The 21,320-nt window shown below is 39.3% G+C and overlaps 1 long non-coding RNA gene across 1 annotated transcript in view; it reads left to right on the forward strand.

The window, feature by feature from the left end:
• Positions 1–2,017: 2,017 nt before the first annotated feature.
• The window catches only part of LOC311258331, an 88,117-nt gene continuing 68,814 nt past the window's right edge, over positions 2,018–21,320 (forward strand). The window contains exons 1-2 of the long non-coding RNA XR_014622728.1: positions 2,018–2,309; positions 16,570–16,693. This is a non-coding gene — a long non-coding RNA (uncharacterized lncRNA). The remainder of the gene's footprint in view (positions 2,310–16,569; positions 16,694–21,320) is intronic.

Genomic DNA, 21,320 nt, shown 5'->3' on the forward strand with positions numbered 1-21,320 from the left:
GATTTGATTTGATTTGATTTACAAACTTGACAATTTTCTTTTTTCTTTCCTTCTTTAAACCCAAAATTAAAATCAGTCGTTTGTAGCACGTTTCTCTTTTTTTTTGGTTCTTCACACATTTCTTTTTAGAAACGATCAGATTTGATGAAAGAATGATCTCCCAAAAATGAAAGAGTTCGGTGACCATAGTTTTCACCTTGATTTTATCTCCTTACATCTACAAGTTTCCTGCTACAAGACCACATGCTGATCACTTTAGTTTACAGTAAACACAGTTATCTTGTTTTGTTGACAGCTCAGAAAACACCTCCAGTCATAGAAAGTGAAGAGAAAAAAGGGGCCCAAACACTAAAGGCCTGCTGATTATGCCCTGGAGTAAGAGGAGGCAAGTAAGTCCCTACAAGGCAAGTAAAAGAAAAAACAGTAGCCAGAATGAGTTGCACTGCAGTACTGCAATGGCAGACTTATATTTGAAATCTGAATTTCCCCTGACTTTTTTGTTATTGATTTTCACCCAAAAATCAAAACAAACTATTTTACTCTACTTTCTACTTTTAAATGAATAGAATTTGATTGACAATTAAATTTAGATTGGATAGACAGCTAATGAAGATGCAGAAAAAAAAAGTTTTTCTCTTCACATTATCCCATTTCTCTCCACCTGTGCACCTTCTCTCCTCCATTCTGTGTCCATCATTTATCTCCACCATCAGTGTCTTCTCACTTCCTCTGTTATTCCCCACCCTGGCCTCCTTCACCATCGGTCCCTGTCCTGTCGGTGCAAAGGGCAAGGCAGCCCGTCTTACAGCCTCGATCCAGAGGAATGCTAATAGTTTGCAACTTGACCCAGTGTCTCTCCAGTGCTACCCAAACAGGGCTGTCCAACCATCCTGAAACCAACACCATGAATGTTTCCATCACTCATATTGAGATATCAGTATCTTTATAGTTAGAAATCATCCATATTTTACCAGCCCTTCTCCAGCTGCCCCCATAACTCTTTGCTGGGTCTCATTTTATTTTGGGAGCCATATCTACACAGTGTTTCAGTCTGAAAGAAGATACAGAGGGGGCTGACATGATGCCACTGGAGGAGGCACACTGGGCTGGACATCAATCATGATGTGCAACACTTTCCATTTTTGACAACATTTCAACAGCTTGGAGACTTACTGCTATGGTGCAAATCACTTTTAGCTCATTCCAGTAAAGTGAAATATGTTAACGCATGTAACATTTTAAATTGTATTATTATGTTGTTGTTTTATCTATCGTAGGGATTTTTATCCAGTGGTTTATCTGTCTGTGGGTTTACTCACTTGATGCTTACTTGTCATTTGTTTTTGCAAATCAACATGCTGCTAATATGCAGGACCAGCTCCACAATGTTTAAGTTACAGGTTTTGGTGACTGTTCAATGAGATGACATCACTAACACGTTGGCTGTGTAGTCTTCATAATTATGTATTTTTCACAGTCTCGTATTTCATTAATTCATATGTGATTCATGACACAATTCACTACCACACAAAGTTTTTTCTGAAATGAGGTCCTATGTGGCAAACCAGAAACAGCATGACTTCAGCTATCTATAATGTAAACGTTTGGCCAATTATTGGATCCAATATTTGGCAATCAGCATTATTAAAAAAAAAGGTTTTATCCAATTGACGATAATATAATTAAATTTATGCTACTGAAAATGTCAAATGAATGCAGTGAATAAAAAGTACAATATTTACCTCCCAAATGTAGTGGAGTGGAAGGATAAAGTAGCAGAAAATGGAAATACTCAAGTAAAGTAGGTACCTGAGTATTGTACTAAGGTACAGTACTTAAGTAAATGTAGCCTACTTAGTTACGCTCCATGACTGGCCAAAAGCTAGGCAAATACAATGAGACCTAACATGGCTAAATGCCGCCAGAAAAGATGTTGCTTTATAATGTTGGTGAACTGGCCCTTTAAACAGCTTGAGGACCTGTGTGGTCAGCAGTGTTAGCAACAAATTAGTTACACCTGCGATGTTAGACAAGTCAGAATGACATGTAAAACAGCCTTATATGTTTACTGGTGTTATAATGTTACTATACCAGGCTAGCTAGCCTTCATATATTCATTTTTTTATAGCCAGTGTTTCTGTACCAAGCAGTCTAGAAGTTAACAGCACAACTGTTTGTAACAGTCAACAAAAGTGAGTCAGCTGACGCATCGTGTGGAATTGTCTTTGATTAACGTTTAATTGTAGCTTAGTTAGCTACTTCCTTGCAGAGGCTGGAGGTTGTTGCCAGAGTTTTCAACAGCAATAAGGGTGAGTAATGTCTAAAGGTTGTATATAAAATCTGTTAACCAGCATGGTTTACATTAACGTGTTTGAAAGCAGCATTCAGAAAACGTCACTGCATTTGCTAACTTGGTTATGTTGCTAGTGTTAGCTTGTTAATAGCTAGCTAGCTAGCTAACAACTGCTGTTAGCTAGCTAGCTGTTATCAATTTAGTTAACATGGTGATGGTCCATTATGAAAAACTCCGTTTTGGAGGCAGATAACATACTTTTTACTCATTACATTTCTTTGATAACTTTAGTTACTAGTTACTACGCTCTATCAGAGCCAAAGTGGGGAGTTTTTAAAATGATTAATTTGATCTGAAATCGAATTAATACCAACAGAGATTATCAGAAAAATTCTGAAAGCTTGATTTGTACTGTATTATGCAGTTTATACATACATGTGAATATACACTACTCAAAATGAGTTATTTTTTTCAATATTTTTTTGTGTTTTTTTCCTTCAAATTCCTGTCTGCTTCCAAAAAATGATTATTTGTCAACTCTAGGGACCACTTTCAAAGTGACATATTCCAGTTTAGTGTAGAAGGAGGCCAAAATGCACAGACCTGTGTGGACAGGGAGGAAACAGCTGTATTGTTGTGAGTCTTGTTTGTTTTTCAGTGTGTGTGTGTCCAGTAGACAACACTGGACAGGCTGTTTGTGTGCCTGTGTTTGGAGGGGGGTTGTTGACAGTGGGGGGGAAGCCCCTTTAGCGCGTTCATAAAAGCGGCATTTAGCATTGTCACAACAACTGCTTAGGAAAAGCCAAGCCTCCATTAAACAAGGGCAATGATGCACTACAAAGTCACAACCCCTCAGTACAGCGGCCCGCCATCCAGCCAGCAGACCCTTCTGCATAACTTACTGCCTGTTGTATACAGTTCCTGGTACACAGCAGCATGAGAGAGTTTTTCTGAGTGATTTCCAGTGTGAAGTTATGGTGTTGATTAGCGCAGTGACAGGTGCCATGATTAAAATGGCCGATAGTAATAGTGCAGCATTCATGCATTGACAACTTTGCTCTGCATGGCTTTGTGAGGGGTGATGTATGACACCATTAGGGTAACCTCAGGGCCCTGGAGGACACTTATCTCCCTCGTCACGTCCTTCACACTTCCCATTCTCCCTCCAACAAAAGGACGCCTGCTCCCCAGTCTGCATGCTTATGAATTGAGTGTGTGTGTGTGTGTGTGTGTGTTTGTGTCAGTATGTGTGTGTGTGTGTGTGTGTGTGTGTGTGTGATGTGTATGTGACTGTGAATGTGTATGTGATCACTGTCCGTCTCTGCTTGTGAACATGAATACTGGTTTATGTGGAGCATGTTTCATTATGTCTGTGTATATGTTTCGGTTCGTACATCTGTGTCAGGCAGGGCTGTGCCATATAATATCATTCACAATACTACAGGTATAATTCTTACTATAAAAAAAAATCATAGCATGATTAGGGATGCAACAGTGTGAGGTTTTCACAGTACGATAACCGTCTCAGAGCTCACCCCATTTTCACAAAATCATGGTACACGATATTACACAACTGTTCTTATTAGTTGCAATGGTTGAACAATCACTTTATTATAATTTCACATTTTTCTAAAATAACACTAATATGGTTCCTTTCCATCGATGAGCAAATATATGATAACCTTCAATTTCCATACCACGGTACACCATGAAATATGCTGCAACCCTCCTCTGCATCTATTATTACCACAACAAATAAATATTTGATCTTTATTCAGTTTTTAAAAGCTTATACATTTTCTGAAATTCTTTGTCCACATTTTTTATATTATAGTTCATATTTGCACTAGTTCATAAAAAAGACTGTGGACTGAAGATGATGGTTGTCATGGTCCTGTCATTTTGATGGACAATGGTGTTTTTTTTCTTGCGGGATGACATTTGTCATTAAAAAAAGGAACTTAATTATTTGTTGATTCTGGCAGCCCCTTTTGACAAAAGATGACGATGGTGAAAGTAGCTAAATTTTGTTTAAGTGCCAAACTGTACCATCAGACTACAGAGCAGCGTTTCTTCTCAGGCTGTGAGACCCTTCAATTCATCTTTAGCACTCTGCCTATTTTTATTTTTATTTTTAATTCTATGACTTATCCAACCCTGATAAGTCGGAGTCAATCCTGGTGACAAGCATTAAGAATAACTATAATAACTATATGGAAACAGCCATTCTTCTCGCTGATGTTCTCGTTTGCCTACATAGATCATATATAGAGTATAAATTGTGACTGTTTCATAACCAGTTAAAAGTTTCTTGAAGTTAAGAAGAAAAAAAAATACATACAAGGAACCAGCTAAAATGGAGCGCAGGGTACAGGGAAGGACTTTTAAATGTAGAGAGAGTCTTCACATTATCAAAGTACTGGATGATTATCGGACTGCACATAACTCTCCAATTGTAGAAAAATCACTAGATTCCTCAGCCACATAGAAGAATTTGGGTTGAGTTGAGACAGCGATCATGTTTTTGTATTCATTTTTAAAGTCTGCTCTTTGTCTCTCTGAACAGCAAAGGTGCAAATGCAGACGCTGGGTTGACAATTTCGATCGAGTGATTTGTGACTTGTGAACAGCACCAAAACATGTGTGAGATCTGCCGTTGAACTATGACATCTATTGCAGCTATCCACATCTGAGTACATTTTTCTAAACTTTGAAGTTTGACTCGTGCGGGCGATGCAGTTCAACACAAAATGACTGTCACTTTGAAACTTCAACTACTTCTTGAGTTGTAAAATCCTGTCAGATAGTGTTATAAACAACTTTGCAGTGTTTCGGGGATCGTGTTTCATCGTCTCACTGGTGACTAGAAGAACGTGTCTGTGTGTGCTTTCAGTCTAAACAGCTGGCAAGGGACAAGGTTTATGTTTCAAAGAGCTCAGGTTGAGACCTATGATGAGTCAAAACTGAGCGCAGTATTATTTGGAATCATTGTCGTAATTAACGCAGTGCCTCACAATGCATCTTGTGTATTTAGTAGTGCTTGTGGTGACGTAAAAATCACAAGATGACTGTAAACACCTCTTCATGCCCATGGGGCCTGTCTGTCGCGCTGCGCTGGGCAAATGTTTGTGAGAACACCTCCGTAAACATGCACATCCTTGGGGGGGTCAGCCAAGGGGTGGCTGACACCAAACGCACCCCCCCTACACCACCACCACTGATACTGCAGTCTTGTCAACGGAAGTGTAAGGCAATACCCACTTTTCCTAACAAGTTGAACCCAGCCGGAGGCATCCTGGCATCCCAAGACTCCAAACACTTGTCCCCTCCCCACTTCAAAAATACACACACTCTTATTTTTGGCGGCATGCAACCCCTTAATTATTTCAGTGCGCTGAATTTGAGACGATTGGGTTCTTAAGGTTTTGCGGAGGGCAAGGAGTCAAGATACTGAGGAACAGCAAGAAAGAAACACCGAAGGCGACAGGATATTTAAGGGATGGTGGGGGGTCGAGTTTTAGAGGATAGACACGTACACTCCCTTTCACACAAGAACACATATGAACAAACTGCTGTGGCTGTCTCTCCTGACTCCTTCTCTCCTATCCTCAAGCCGCGATCCAACCGCCACTGATGAGAAAAACAGACACAAGTGTTAAGCTCTCTCTTTCCCTCGGACTGATAACATTTGTAATTGAGGTGCTTGCTATGGAGTGCCAGCTTCCTCAGTCATGGACGGTAGTTTCCAGGTTGTCTCATCGCAGAGACGGGAGGCGATGGGGGGAATTTGAATGTGTTAAGAGTGTGTGGTGTCCACACGGCCATTAGCAAACAAACTCGGGTGGGGAAAGCTTAGATCAAATTCAGTGCCCTCTAAAGGCCAGTTCAGTGATTTATGCCAGCACGTCTTAGAAATCTTGGAAATCTATACATAGTGGAGAAAAAAAAAACCTTTGATGACGGCTGATCACAACACTGACTAACACAAATGTTGTCACAATTATGTCAATTTTATCAAATTAACAGGGCTGTTAGTTGTTTTGATATTAATCTGAATGTTTACCAAGTTATGCATGCTGTCAGCTGATATATTAATCCAGTGTTTGGCAGAGTGTACTTACTTCTCACATTTATTTTTCAGATGACTTTTTGTCCTCAGATGCTGTTGACTTTACCTCATTGCTGCAGTCACAGGTTTTGGTTTGAACTGATTTTAACAAAAATATAATAATTAGAGGAGCCATGAGTATCAAGAATATCAAGAAATATTAAAGAAATAAGAAATCTGACATATAAAGTAAACAATAAACTGTTGTTAAATATAGTGTAGCTTGTAAAGTATAGCTAAAATTGTAGGACTTTATTAAGTCTAAATAACTATAATTTACGACAGGACCAGTATGATCTGTATTTGATTTATTGCTGATATCACACCTATTATATGATAACGAACACCTGTTGTTTGCCGATGAAGATGGTTGTGTGGTGAGTGATGTAATGGAACAGCATGAATATAATTAGAATAATGATGCATTGACATGTCGTGTGGTGCCAAAATGCCGGCAATGAAGGCGTACCATGCTCAAGGTATCAGGTCTTAATATATAATATCTGTTACCAAATTTTGTCTAAATTTAGTTGTCTTGTTACTTTTAGCATTCCTATAATTATTATGTAATTTAAGTTTTCGAAACACGTTTTTTTATTGAAGGAAAATTGTGAAATCGTTGTTTTTATGAGGACATTTGCTGACAAGCAACAATCCCCATGGGCCAGGTTAAAACCCATAAAACATTATTATGTGTAACAGCACACTGAACCATCGAGACACCTGATAGGGGTTTTCTATTATTAAAAGCTCATGTTTGTCAAATAAAAGAGGAACTGTGTCTGGACAAGTCCCTCTCAGTCTGATAAACATTGTGCAGAAGTTATCAGTGCTACAAGTGCAGATCAATAAGTACTGAATGAGAGTAATAGCTTTCACCTTAAAGCACACACATATTCCAATTAAGCCCAGTTTTCAAACAGACACTTGACATTTTGAGAGCACGTGTTGGGTGCATCAGTGGTTAAATATAAACATCCAAACTGAATCACTGATTATTTGAGACAATTTTTAAATCAAGAGAAATCAGAGTGCCAGGTGGGTAAAAAGATAAAGAACAGATAAATGACATCTGGCTTGTTTTATCTTTAGAAAGGCAGAGTTTCCGTTTCCATACATTTGTGATTTGTGTAGTATTAAAGTTTAAAAGTTAGTTGAACAAATGACCTACAGAGATCGTGGCTTCCAAATGGCAAGTCTAAAAGGGACAACTCCGATAAATCATGGGGCGAAACTTGAGTCCAGGGCTGTTGTCAGAGATTTATCGGCAGCTGTATTTTTCTAGTGTCAACTGATGTTCCATAAGACTTAGCCAGCGTCTTACATTGCTTCCACCCATGCTCACTCCCCACCAACACATATCTAAACACACACACACATACTCTCACTGCTCTGCGCCCGTCTCACACACACAGACAGACACACACACACTACATGACTTCTCCACTCCATCAACAGCCGTCCAGCATTTAAATTTGAGAGCTATTCCTTTGAGACTGTTAAACACGACAGATTGAGATGAGTGGCAAACCTCTAGTGCTAGCATTAGCCCACTTATCTTATTAGTGGGGCAGCTCTAACACATTTGATACCCCCCGGCTACTGCTGCTGTTGGCCTCAGGGAACCCGCAATGGCTTCAAAGACCAGATCTGGCGTCCTGGTGGCTCAGCATGCTGAGACGCATACCACAACGATGTCGCTTTGAATTCAGTCTGCGGCAGTTGCTCCATGTCTTACTGTCACTCTATCTTTCCAGTGACTAGGCAATGTAAACTATTTGATGAACAACAAGTTCCCATATAGCTTTGATAGATCAGAGAGAGAAATATAAGTACTTTAAATTCTAGATATGATTCCCATCATCGTAATTATTTCACGTGACATTTGATTTTGATGTGACCTCTATTTTGGTGGCAGTGGATGCTTCCTTCTTGATTTAAAATATGGCCTGAAAATAGACCCTAACAGGATACTTTGCCCGTTTGAATGTCGATCAAGCTTGAAATGCTAACAGTGATAAGAATGTATTTTAGTATTTATGTAACAAAAATAACAGACCGGGGACTAATTTGATTATTTTTAATTTGTTTCTTAGGTGGAAAATGAATTAACACTATCTGACACTGATTCCTTAACTGTTTACAATTCCTTTATTCAAGTTCACTAGCTTGTGCAATGCCCAAATAAAAAACACATTAGTATTGCATTAGTGCCAAATCAATACAGAGCTTATGCAATGTTATCACACTACAAAAAGCAAATTATTTATGTTATCTAGCTTCACAATATTCCTAATTCGTAATAAGATAATGGATAGATTAATACACAAGGATAATTCTATATGTGTCATGTCATTAAGAACACACAGGACTGCAGAAGCAGCTTCAACCTTTCACTGAAATAGTTTTAACAAGTAAGCCTCCTGCTACATGAAAGAAAGCTATAAAGGTCTTAAACTCACTGACAGTCAGCGTTTCTTAAACTATGGCTGGTGACCCCAGACAGGGTCGCAGACCTATTTCTGGTCAGAACATACACAAGAAGACTACAAGTTGCTCTTCACTGTGGGATGCAGGGTTAAAGCTCTTTTCTTCAAATTGGGTGGCAAAATATTTACGACTTTATTAACAGAGAAATGACCTACAGGACTCTGGGCCAAGCAGCACTATATTGTAGATTAAAATGCTGGTTTGGACCAACCAAGAGACAAAAACTTAACGATATTTTATTGACAAATCCTCACGTTCGAGAAGCTGGAAATGGCAAATGTTTGGAATTCTTGATTGAAAATAAATGAGGACTGATGAAATATCAAAACAGTTACAGCTCTAAAAAAATCTATTTATTTAAATTTAAGCTTTAGTTTATCAGAAGAGAATTTGAATTTGAAAAGAATAAGGGTCAGCAATGTAAAAATGTTTTTTTTTTAAGTCACAAAAGAGAGGAAACAATCTGTACTGTCTCGACTTTTTGAAATAAATTACAATATAGAAGAGAGAGCTTTGTTCTTTATAAATTTTCGGCATTATTTTGTAAACGACAAAATGTTTAGAAGTTAGAAATTACCATGCAGAAAAATGTATTTAGGTGCTAACTTTAAGTACTTTTCATTGCACTTTGGTAACAGTATTAGGAACAGCTTTTTCAAACAGTGTGTTTGTGTGTGTGTGTGTGTGTGTGTGTGTGTGTGTGTGTGTGTGTGTGTGTGTGTGCGCCTTTTTGAAATGACCCACTTCACTTGGCTGGATCGACGTGACTGACAAGTGAGTTCTGTAGTGGTAATGATACGGTGTAAAGGAGTCTCGGTGTGTTACTGTAAGTAGCAACACATAAGTCTAACCTTTAGCTGCTCACTGAAAACTGAGCTGAGGAGAGCTGCTTTGATGATTTGAACCCCATGCTTTTGCATCAGGAATACACACAAACACACACACACAGCTGCAGCCCCGGCAGAGCCACACACAAAGCCAGGCAAATACTTATTTTGCAACCTGGTGTAAAGTATACCGCACCTTGACTGCTGTCGTCCGTGCTAAGCCTCATGGGTAACAGGAAACAGTCCATGATCTTTCTCAGATCCCTTCCTGTTGGTGCTTAAGATGACAGGTGAAGGATAGTCAAACTTCTTTGCGTTTCTTCAGTTCAGTTTCTCTAACTCACACACACACACCATACATAGTTACACAATCCTCCCCATCAGCACCCCTGGTGTAGAAGTCGCTTACCAAGACTGTTTGCTATTCTTAAAGGAGGCGTGTGAACATGTTGGGTGGGCAGACAGGCACTTCACTGCTCACCTGCCTTTCTTTAGCACACTCTTCACTCTTTCTTTCTCACACTTTCTTCTGCCCCCAGTCACACTCTCTCTCTCAACTACACACACACACACACACACACACACACACACACACACACACACACATGCACATGCACATGAACACACACTTGTCACCATAAAACAGGTTGTGTTGTCAAGTTGGCTGTCACCATGCTTGTTCTTCTGTGCCATATATGAGCTCTCTCAGCTGTTCCTCACAGTTGAACCACAATTAACCCCACACACATGCACACACACGCGTGCACGCACAGCACGCACACACACATACACACACAGAGTTTTGCACTTTCTGTCTCGCTCTTTCTCACTGGTGCCCTTTCACTATCAGCTGAACAGAATGCAACCCAATCCATCCAGCAGGCGAGTCGTTCTCTCTGTCTGTCAGCACGTGAGTGTCACTAAGTAAGTTTACAGCATTTCTTCTGTGTGTGTCGCAATGCATGCATGCATATAACTGCACACTCTCAGTCAATATGTATCTTACAAAATTCCAAGTTTTTACACATGTGGTGAACAGTGATTAACAATATGAAAATATTTTTTTTATTAGTTTCTATATCAGATAGCGCATTCTCCGGTTTAAATGCCAAACTCATAAACCAAGAATAAACTAAAAGAGAGGTCTGTCACCATAAATCAAAAGATGGGGTAAGAAAAAGAAACTGAAGCTGTTGGTATCTAAGAAATGTAACATCTGAATGGGATAAACAGTAAAATGTTTCAGTCAAGAGAAACAAAACCATAATTTTGTCAGACATGATTAAAACATCTTTGCTTCTTGAAGTCAAAGTCATTGTAAAAAAAAGATTTAAATGTTAAAACGACAATATGTATGTGATAATGTCTGAATGCACCTCTGTCAGGAGGTATGGATGTTATACTGTACAAAAGGATTAATTGGGTTTTGAAATAAATCCTTTCTCCTAAATTAGTCCCCTGATCTATGCATTGGATATCTCATGCCATCTTTTTGAAGCCTCATTAATGACACATCTCATCCTTAAATGTTTTAATATAGACACAAAAAGACCCAGATCAAAACAAAAGGAAGGAGCTAAACAAAAAGATGATGAAGGAAAAGAAAAACTCAGTTATTGGCTCCAGCTTGGTAAATGAATGAAGGCTGCAACTAATGATTATTTTCATTGTTGATTAATCCGTAGAGCATTTGCTCCATTAATCAATTAGTTGTTTGGTCTATACAATCTGAGAAAATGGTGAAAAATGCAATTAAGTGTCGATTATCAAAATAACTGCTGATTAATTTAATAGTTGACAACTAAACAATTAATCGTTGCAGCTCTAAACTGAATATGCTGTAAAATCTTTAATCCACTAGGCAAACTGTAGCATTAAATCAGTCACCCGGGCATCTTTGTGTGCCAATAAAGAAATTGTTGGACCGATGACTTTTAAATATTGTTTTAGTCTGCTGATGTTTTCACAATATGAGGAGTGTGTCTAGAATCAGGGGTGTCGGATACCAATATTTGATTAAAGACTTGTTAGTGCGATTGTGATGATGCAGTTGTAAATATCAGCTATCATGAGAAGTTGATCATGGTTTAAAATGTGACCATCTCATTTAGAATAAACCTTGTTGGCTTTAAGGCAAACCTTGTAGACTTTACACATGTAGGACAAATCCAAATTTATTGTGCTAAAACATTTTTTTTTAAAAGGCATATCCGTGTACACAGTGCATAAACAATATTTATCTGACTAAAAATGTTTGTGTGGGCGTTATGGGCTCTGAAAAGCCCATTTAGGTAGCATGCAATGTAAATTCAGACTATTTAAATACATTCGCTTACTGAGCATTTCACCAGGATGTGAACGCTATTGCCAATCTGTGACATTGTGAGTTGATTGTATTGGCACTTAGTGTGTTCACTAGAAGTAAATGATGTTAGCACACAAGTTGCTGGTGCCAGTGAAAGCTTTATGCAGCTAAATGGGCAGTGATGAGCGTATTTGTCAACACATGCAGTCTCCTACCGCTGCGAACAGCAACACTTCACGGCACAGCCAGAGTTCCGTCTAACTAAGCACAATACAGTCATGGAAAGCATTAAAATCCCCCCAACTCACTCCATCACCATTTCCAAAGTGATCTGATGGAGATATTACCTAAATGGCTGGCAAGCTGTGGGCTGCTAACTAAATGCTAATATGTGTCAGAGCCTGGGTGAGGATTTATGGCTCACCATCTGCTCACCAGCATACAGTACAATGTTAGCTTACAATGTTAGCTTTGATCAAGACCTCCCTGTTCATTTCTCTCAATCAGTCATCTGAGTAGGAATTAGCACCAAGTTCTCTCTCCTTTAACCTAATCATGTTCTCTGCTGCACCATGCTCATTTGAATAGTAATTAATTTGCATGCTGGGGCCTGAATATTTGTTTTTTAAAGCATACATGATAGCGCAATTAAAAACAATGTTGTTTTCTGATTCATAACATAATTAGGGGGCTTGCAAATGAATAGTCATTAAAACAGTCAGGCCTTACTTTCATTAAATGAATAAAAACAGCTTCTGTGTTAAACACACTGTATGTATTATCTGCTACTAGGGATTGGTCGGTTTCATCAAAATGAAAACAAAAGATGTAGTTTGATGATAATGTGAAGTAGCGTGGCATCATGGGAGTTGTTGTCTTCATTGTTAAAAAAACACCATCTAATCTGACTCAGGAGGAGGTAATGTTTGAAAGTCACGTTTGTTGAAGTCCTGACGTCTCATCTGTTGTTGCCACAGTTAAAGTGACAGCCGAGCAAATGGAACACGTTGTTATCTTGAGTAAAATTACAATTTTCTTTAGGTTTGAACACTTAGGATAATATAAGTTCACAAAACGTAACCAAGGTCTGCTCATTTTTAGACATTTTCATGCAGAAATGTTACATATTATATGCTAAACTCCTTTTTCCTCCCATGAAATCAGCTACTTTTCAGCTGCTTTCAGTAAACACTGAGATCAACTTATTCAAAACGTATCTGACAGCACACTTTGTCTTTGAAAACATTGTGGAAAATGTCATTTAGGGTGAGCTTGTGCCTGTACTTATTGCTCAAACACTATGTGACATTTAATAGAAGCCACATAATGAACTAACCATTTGCTAGTGATCTATATGGATCTGTGAGGGAAAATAGTGAACTTTGTGAAGAATTCCATCCAATCCATCTGTCCAAACAAGTTTATTCTAGCATTTGTCTTCCCTGAGAAACCTCCAGGCTCGGAGCGTGCCTAATGCCATTTGATGAAACAGTAAAGATTCTCCATATCTTTTCCACAGTAAAAGGCTAATTGCTGTGCTGTAGTCAGATTTACGTCCTCCCCATCCTCCTTTATGCGTCAGGCATCTGTAAGCCCTCACGCTGCCAGTCTCCAAAGGGGTGTATGTTATGATCCCGTGTCAGCGAAATCAATCCTTATCAATTTTAAAGTTCAGGTTTTTATTTCATGGCTTTCAAGGGAGCGCCTCTCAAGCGAAAATGACTATTCCAGCTCTTTTTTTTGTTCTGCCCCCACCTCTCTTCCCATCTGCGTCCATATTGATTGTCTGTGTGTGCGGCTCCCCTGCGATTTTCGCCCTGTGGCGGCTGCTGGACTGTTGTCAGCAAGTGCCTGAAGACATAGCTGAGTTAAATAATGCTAACTAGAACCAGTGATCTGTCTCAATGCTGCTTCCCGGCAGTAACAAGCTCTGGCAATTGTCATGTTTCCACAGTGTCTGGGAAGAGACAAACAAAGGTCAAATGAGATACTACAGATGATCACCCTTTCTTTTTAAATGTGTATTTATCACAAATTTATTATTCAAAGACTTCATCTTTTCTTTCTCAAACAGACATTAAACAGTTGTTGTCAGACCAAAATATGTGTCACTGACTCAACAAGGAATGATTAGACATTACTTCTAAACATATGTGTGCTGTTCTGTGTCTGATTGTGTGTGAACAAAACTGTGTTTACTGTGTGTGAGACAAAAAAGTCTGTGGTGGTGATGTGACTGCAGTCTGATTTCAATCAGCCAGTGAAAAGTCTATCACACGCTGAACTCCTTCATTCATGATTCATGTTGAATCACCTTGTTCGGCAACCAAACACGCAATGCAGTGTAGCATCAGCTAAAATGTTCCTTAATTCCCAGTGTTAATCCCAACTCATTTTTTTTGTCTGATTTTCACTGGGGTCAAAAACCAAATCCTTTAGAGAAAATGTAAAATTAAGCTGCATTTACTTTGCCCATATTGTCTTGACCTGCTTTCAGTACAACAACAGAGAAATAGTTCCTGATAGTGCCAAGTCTAAGCATTTACTGGCAGCCAACAAAGTTTACCCCCTCGGTTTCTTTGACTCTTTTCCTTTTACAACTTGTGTCAGGTAAACATTGAAGTGCTGAAGATTAGGCGGAGGGGCTGTTGTCGGCAATGTGTGTAAGAACCAGTGTGTATGTGTGTGTGTGTACTGTGCAAGGGATAGCTGTGAGGCCTCCAAACAGTAAACTAATGGTTCAGCGCTAAATGCCCACTAAGTGGGTGGGACAAGGATGGCCTGACCCCGCTGGCCTTCCCACCAGTCCCCTCTAACAGCTTGGCCTCGGGGTCAGCTCAATTTCCCCACTGCTGAGTGGTCATTACGGAGCACGGCTTTGATAAATGCTCACGGCTGCTGCTGCTCCTGCTGGCTGGAAGCACTGCACATCTCCCAGGCGCAGAAATCTCTACTGTGCAGTCATACAGACAGAGAGGAAGGAAAAGAAATGGGGTAAAAGAAAGAACAAAGGAAAAGAAAAGAGGAGGATCAGGAAGGTGAGAGGAAGGTAGAGAACCAACAGGATGGAAATGGGAAGAACAACCAAAAACAGGACCCAAAACGAAACGTTACGTGCCTGCACACTGCCAATGTTGCCTAGCAACCTGAAGATCTGAGTCTGCTCACATTTTCACTCAGACAGAAAAGGTACAATGAGAAAAATAGAAGAGGCAGCGAAGAGGAAAAACAAATCAGATGAAGATTGTTACAGACCCCAGCGACTGCCCCAATCTCTCCCTCTGTGGCTCCCTCTGTCTTACTTCCACTGAGACAATGTTGATAAAAACCTCTGAATGCAATCATCTCACATTCTCTTCCAAATGCACTGAATGCTCCCAGGTGCTAGTTTGACAGCGCAGGGCACTCAGGCAGATTCGCACTGCTGATCTTCATGGCCTTTGTCCCACGCTCTCTGTATGGCTTCATCTCCAAACTTTTGCTGCCAAGTTGACAACAGCAGTTAATTCAAAACCATATATATGCTATAAAGGGTAGCCCCAAAAAGAGTAAAGCCTTTGTAAGACGAGTGAGTATGTGACATGAGTATGCTGTATCATAAGCATTTTTTCCAATCCAGCATATGAAGATTATAGTGAGAACGCTATAACGCTAACACCAAAATGCTTTTCAAAATACAGCATACAACCCCAAAACCCCCAAAGAGTTGGTACTGTGTTAAACATAACTCTAACTAAATTTGTTAATGTGCTAATCCTTTTTGGTTTTTGCTCAATTGAAAACAGTACAAAGACAATATATTGTCTTACCTCAACAACTCAGAAAACAACATTGATTTTTGTAAATATATGCTTTTTCTGAATTTGATACCAGCAGTATGTTTCAAACACGTTGTGACAGGGGCAACAGAAGACTGAGAAAGTTGTGGATTACTTAAAAAACACTTGCTTGGAACATTTCACAGGTAAACAGGTTAATTAGTAAAAGGTGATAGTAGCATGATTGGGTATGAAAGGGGTATCCTTGAAAGGCTCAGTCGTTCACAAGCAAGGATGGGGCAGGGATTGTATGAAGGATATTACTACATGGGCTCAGGAACACTTAGTGAAAGTCAATACAGAGGCTCTATGTTGCCCAGTCATCCAAAACTGTAATCACAAAAGAAAGTTGAGAGGCAGAGGAAAGCACTGTGGCCACTGTGTTTAAAGTAGAAAGGGCCATGCTCACTCATCCAACCTTAACTTGCTCCACCGGCCATTAACAGTCCATCAGACATCAGGACAAGCCTAAAAGCAGCCTAGTGACAGTATCGACTGTTCACTGCTGTGCAAGCACAAACCTACTCCTTTATTGTTATCAATATTCTGACCTCCTATTAGAAATGTACCCTCAAGTAAGGCTCTGAAAATGAAATTGACAGCTCACCTGCAGAAAAAATAATCAGAACATACAATATGAGTTAATATATATTTGACTATATATTGTATACTATTAAAATTATATAATGGAAAAAAATCACTTTTCTTTTTCTTTTTTCTTTTTCAAGAACATTGCCTGAGGGGACTCCACGTTGCAGTCTGACTCAAACTCTACGAGGTTAATTTGTGCCACCCTTCTGAAAGTCTGTGCCGTGCCCACTGGAAGCATAAACCGTGGTGATCGAAGGGAGGGTGGGTGTTTATGGTATTGTCTCTGTTTATGTTTGCTAACCACACAATAAGGTAAGAGTTGATTGCAGTCTCATACAGAAACACACAGCAACATAATCAAGAGGATCCCTTGAAGGCCCCATATTTTACTACGATGACAGTGAAACCACCTTAAAAGACAAACAAAAGATTACACATAAACAAATGATGGGAGGCAAAAAAAGGGAAAAAGGAAAGTTCACTCCAAACAAGTGCCTTCTCGCCTTTTTGTCTTCTGCAGTGAGTCCCATGACCTTCTCAAGTTCCGTTTTTTGTTGACTTTTTGGTCTCACCACTGTTTTATTGATTGTGAATGCTGAAGGCATTCTTCAGAACTTGCCTCCTCTAGTTCTTATGATTATCTACCTTATTCCTACCTTATTGAGGTATCACTCATAATCTTTTCCCCACTGACCTCCCCAGGTTTGTGGGTTTTGTGTTTGTGGTGTCAACTCCATGCTGGTGGAGTCTTGAAAATTATAACTTCTTTTCCCCTCTTTATACAGTACCGCACTTCCTGTAAATCACTTTGTTTGTTTGTTTTGTTTGTATGTTTATTTAGAAAAACTTTTTAGATATGATTATTTCAAGATTCAGGGTCTTAAAGAGGAGATCAAAATCCAGTTGCACAAAAAGTGACATTAAATTAGGCTTGCATACTTTACCTAGAATTTGTACAATGGCTGACACCTAGCTAGAACGCTTACAGTAATAGTCTGGCAACTGTTACATTAGTGTACCATGGTGTGCCATTGTCAACGCCACAGGACAGTATTTGGGCCTTTAGGGCCTAGCAATATGGCCTTGAAATAATATTGCAATATTATAATAATAAATAATTAACATGTTTTGGAACAAATACAATGGGTAGGTTCAGAAAATTACATCACTTTACTATAATGCAGCCTTTAAAACCAGAAAAAGACACACTTGATGATAACGATATCCAAAATCTAGAGATATATAGTCTTATATCACAATAACAATATGATAGGGATATATTGCCCAGCCCTAGTGCACCAGCCATTTTCATGGTTATTTATACCATTGCCAGTATCATTGCCCTATTTATATCATGGCCACTGTGATGGCAAAACTTAAACCATTATCCATTACATTATAATAACATAGTACCATTTATAGAACATGACAGGTGTATGTATGAGTGCAAGTGTGATACATGCATGTGTGGGTGTATGAATGTGTGAATGTCTTAGAGCCTCTAAGAGATTGATGTGGTGCAGCGAGCTAAAGTAGTCTCACACCTCCCCAGCTGCTCTGTCTGAGACAGAGGCCTGCTGGTTCACTTACTGTCTGAAACTGAGCACAGCCGTACATACATACCATTCGGCTTTTACAAAATATTAAAGCTATAAGCCTCCCTCATGGCTGTTGGTATATGAAACTATTGCTTCCTTAATAGATTTTCTATCAATTGTTGAACAGAGTGGTAATGTGCTGCCATTCTTCAGCATGCTGGACATAATATAACTATTAGGTTGATGACTCTGGAAGCATGCCACTGCTGCACTGCACAACTCCTCAGGCATTTACATGTCTTATTTAGCCCAGTTACTCTTTCAAATGGTCGCAGCAGATTTGAGTTGCTGAGCAGCTGAATTTTTTCACTGCTTAAACTTCTAAGATCATTAAATTTCACATGCTGTCATGAAAATAAGCATTTGTTTGCTAAATAGTATATAAAGCATGAATGCCAAAGTTTTTAGTGGCAGCATCTAATGACTACTTAGTAGATAATGACGACACATGAGACTATTGTACATGTTCAGATTTGGAATTATAACTCTGCATTTATGATCTTTTTACCTCTTTTGTCAACACATTTAAACTAGAGCTGCAAGGCTTAGTCGATTAATCAATCGGAAGAGAATTTATTGTAAACACTCAAACATTTGCTTCTTAAATGTAAGGAGTTGCTATTTATCTTTGTCATGAATGATATTAAATGAAGAGTCTTTTGATTTTGGACTGTTGGCTGGACAAAAGAAGCAATTTGAACAAATCACAGTGAGCTCTGGGAAATTCTGAAGAGCATTTTTTATTTATTTATTTATTTATTTTACAATTTTTGGACATTTTAATCAATTAATGCACTTTTAAAGAAGGTTTTCAGTGCATTTAGACAGAAATGTGCCTGAAGAATTTTGATAGAATCTTTCATTTAAACTGTCTCTACATCCCGAGCCCTGTTTCCAACGTTTGAGGCATATGAGTAAATACAACCCAGATGTTAGACGTTGTTGGCTCTCATTTTTGTACAGTGTTTGTGTGTAAATTTACTGACTCACTCGAATACAAATTAACAACTTCCCATATTCTCAAAGCAAACACTCTCAGACATGAACACTAAACCAAAAGTACCTAAGCACTAGATCACCATCTTTGAACTCGGAGAGTTAAAAGACTTTGTGGCTGTGGAGTGGTATGTTTAGTACACATGTGACATCTGTTTGTTTTGTCAGAAATGAACGGGATGCCTCAGAGCACGCAGCCGTTATTTTGACACCTTTTCTGCATGTTCAACAGCACCTCAAATGTAGGTGTCCCCTCCCCTTTCCTGGCTTCTCGCCCTTCTTAATTTACATCACATTGTCTGTATACCATCTTTGTCCACTAAACCCTAGGAAGGATCTAGCATGGCTAACTTAGCTACAGAGCTGCAGTGTCTTCAGCTGAAGTTTCTATAGTGTCATTTGTGAGTGTAGGCTACTGGATGGTGTCTTTGAATCTTCTGAGTGCCAATAATTAAGAATATTGACGAATGGGGTAGCATGCATTAAATTGTCGCATGCTTGTCATCCACCAGACTTCCAGATGTGTGTGTCTAAAATATTTGCACAAAGCTAACTGACATATATGTCTAAAACAAGGTGCAAATTCTTGGTATCGATGTAGATGAAAGAATACTTTATTGCCAAAATATTGTTTACTTCCATATTTTAGTCTCTGGGAAGGGTGACTACTAGTGAGTTGCAAGCTCTCTGTTTTTATTTATTACATTATTTTGATATATACAAAACATGCCACATATGACTTTGGTTACCTCAAGTCATAGAAAAAAAACTATTTATTTTAGTAACCTGAGATGTAACTGTATGGGATTAGGCTGGCTTGCCATTATGTTGTCTAGAAATTAAACTGTGACAGCTGCACAGACTACCACAAAATAGATTTTTCTGTTATCATACAGCTTGTACACATTAGCTAACCCTGCACTAACCCCGTCAGTATATCTGTCTGTTTGTGTTTGTCAGCAGGGATAAGTGTGTTTGCATGTGTAGTTAGTGTGTCTGAAATGAGAGAAACGGAGAGCGAGAGGGAGGGGGAAGGAGGCGGCGCTGCAGAGGTAACAGATTGGCTGTGAAATATTGTGGAGTCTGCCAGTTGCACCATGATGTATTGGGAATCACTCGCTCGCTAATTACCTTAAATTAACAGTAGAGTTGGGTGTGACAGTTCACGTAACTGTTTTTTTCTGCTGCTACAGATGAATGGGCCGGGGGAGTTGATGCCAAGGCGCTGTTGACAATCGAATTCTCCTTCAAACTCCTTCTAATCAATTTCTCTCTCTCTCTACATATGAGCTGGGAAGAGATCTAGACGGGCCAGTGCACATGTAAAGAGGTTCAGAGATTTCTGTGTCACTAATTCAGTGTTGAGATTAGTTGTTTTATGATATCTTTGTTTATAAATTAGTGTGAATAGAAAATGGCTTTATAATCATTTGTGATCCACCATCCAATTACATTTTCGTGACACAAAAAGATACATGTGCCTTTGTGGAGTTCACTCCTACAGTACATACATAAACCGACATTGATGTTGCTGTGTGGATGTCCACTTAAATCGCTGTGTATGAGAGTGTGAGCCAAGCGTCAGCATATATGTTCGCAAACACACACATTACACACACACTCACACAGTACATTATCTCCAGCTCTGCCTAAAGAGAGCTCAGGGAGGATTTGTGGGTCTGTGGAAAGGACCAAGAAAAATGTTTTCTGATAAATTATTCACAATCCCACAATCCCTTTTGGGCAGAGTGTTGCATCGCGCTGTGTGACGCATTACACCTTCACCATCTCTCTCTCTCTCTCCCTCTCCCTCTGTCTCGCCCTCCTCTTTCCCTCTATCACTCACTCACTCTTTCAATGTGCCCTTTCCGTCTGTGTCTCTGTTCTTTCTCTCTCTCCTTCTCTCCCCCCCTCTCTCTCTTTCTCTCTCTCTCTCTCTTTCTCTCACTTTTTTGTATTCTGCGACACCGGGCCTCACGCCCCCAGAGAAGGGCCCAGTTCTCGGGCAAGCTGTCGCTGATAATGGTGGCAATTAATAACATGTCATAATCCTGCAGAGAGAGAAAATGTGTGTGTGTCTGTGTGTGCGGTGTGTGTGTGTGTGTGTGTACACCATGGACTGGGAGTGTGTGTTTCAGAGTGAAGATGCACTTATGTTTTGTGACTGGATGTGTAAGCAGTAGGTTTATGTTTTGGATGTGTATACATTATGCATTGTCATCCTATGTGTGCTTATGTGAGCTTATAGTTGGTGGTATGGTATAAGCAACATGCATGTGTGTGCATGTGTCTCG

Source organism: Pagrus pagrus (assembly GCF_965226575.1).
Source record: "Pagrus pagrus genome assembly, chromosome: 6".
Taxonomy (NCBI): domain Eukaryota; kingdom Metazoa; phylum Chordata; class Actinopteri; order Spariformes; family Sparidae; genus Pagrus; species Pagrus pagrus.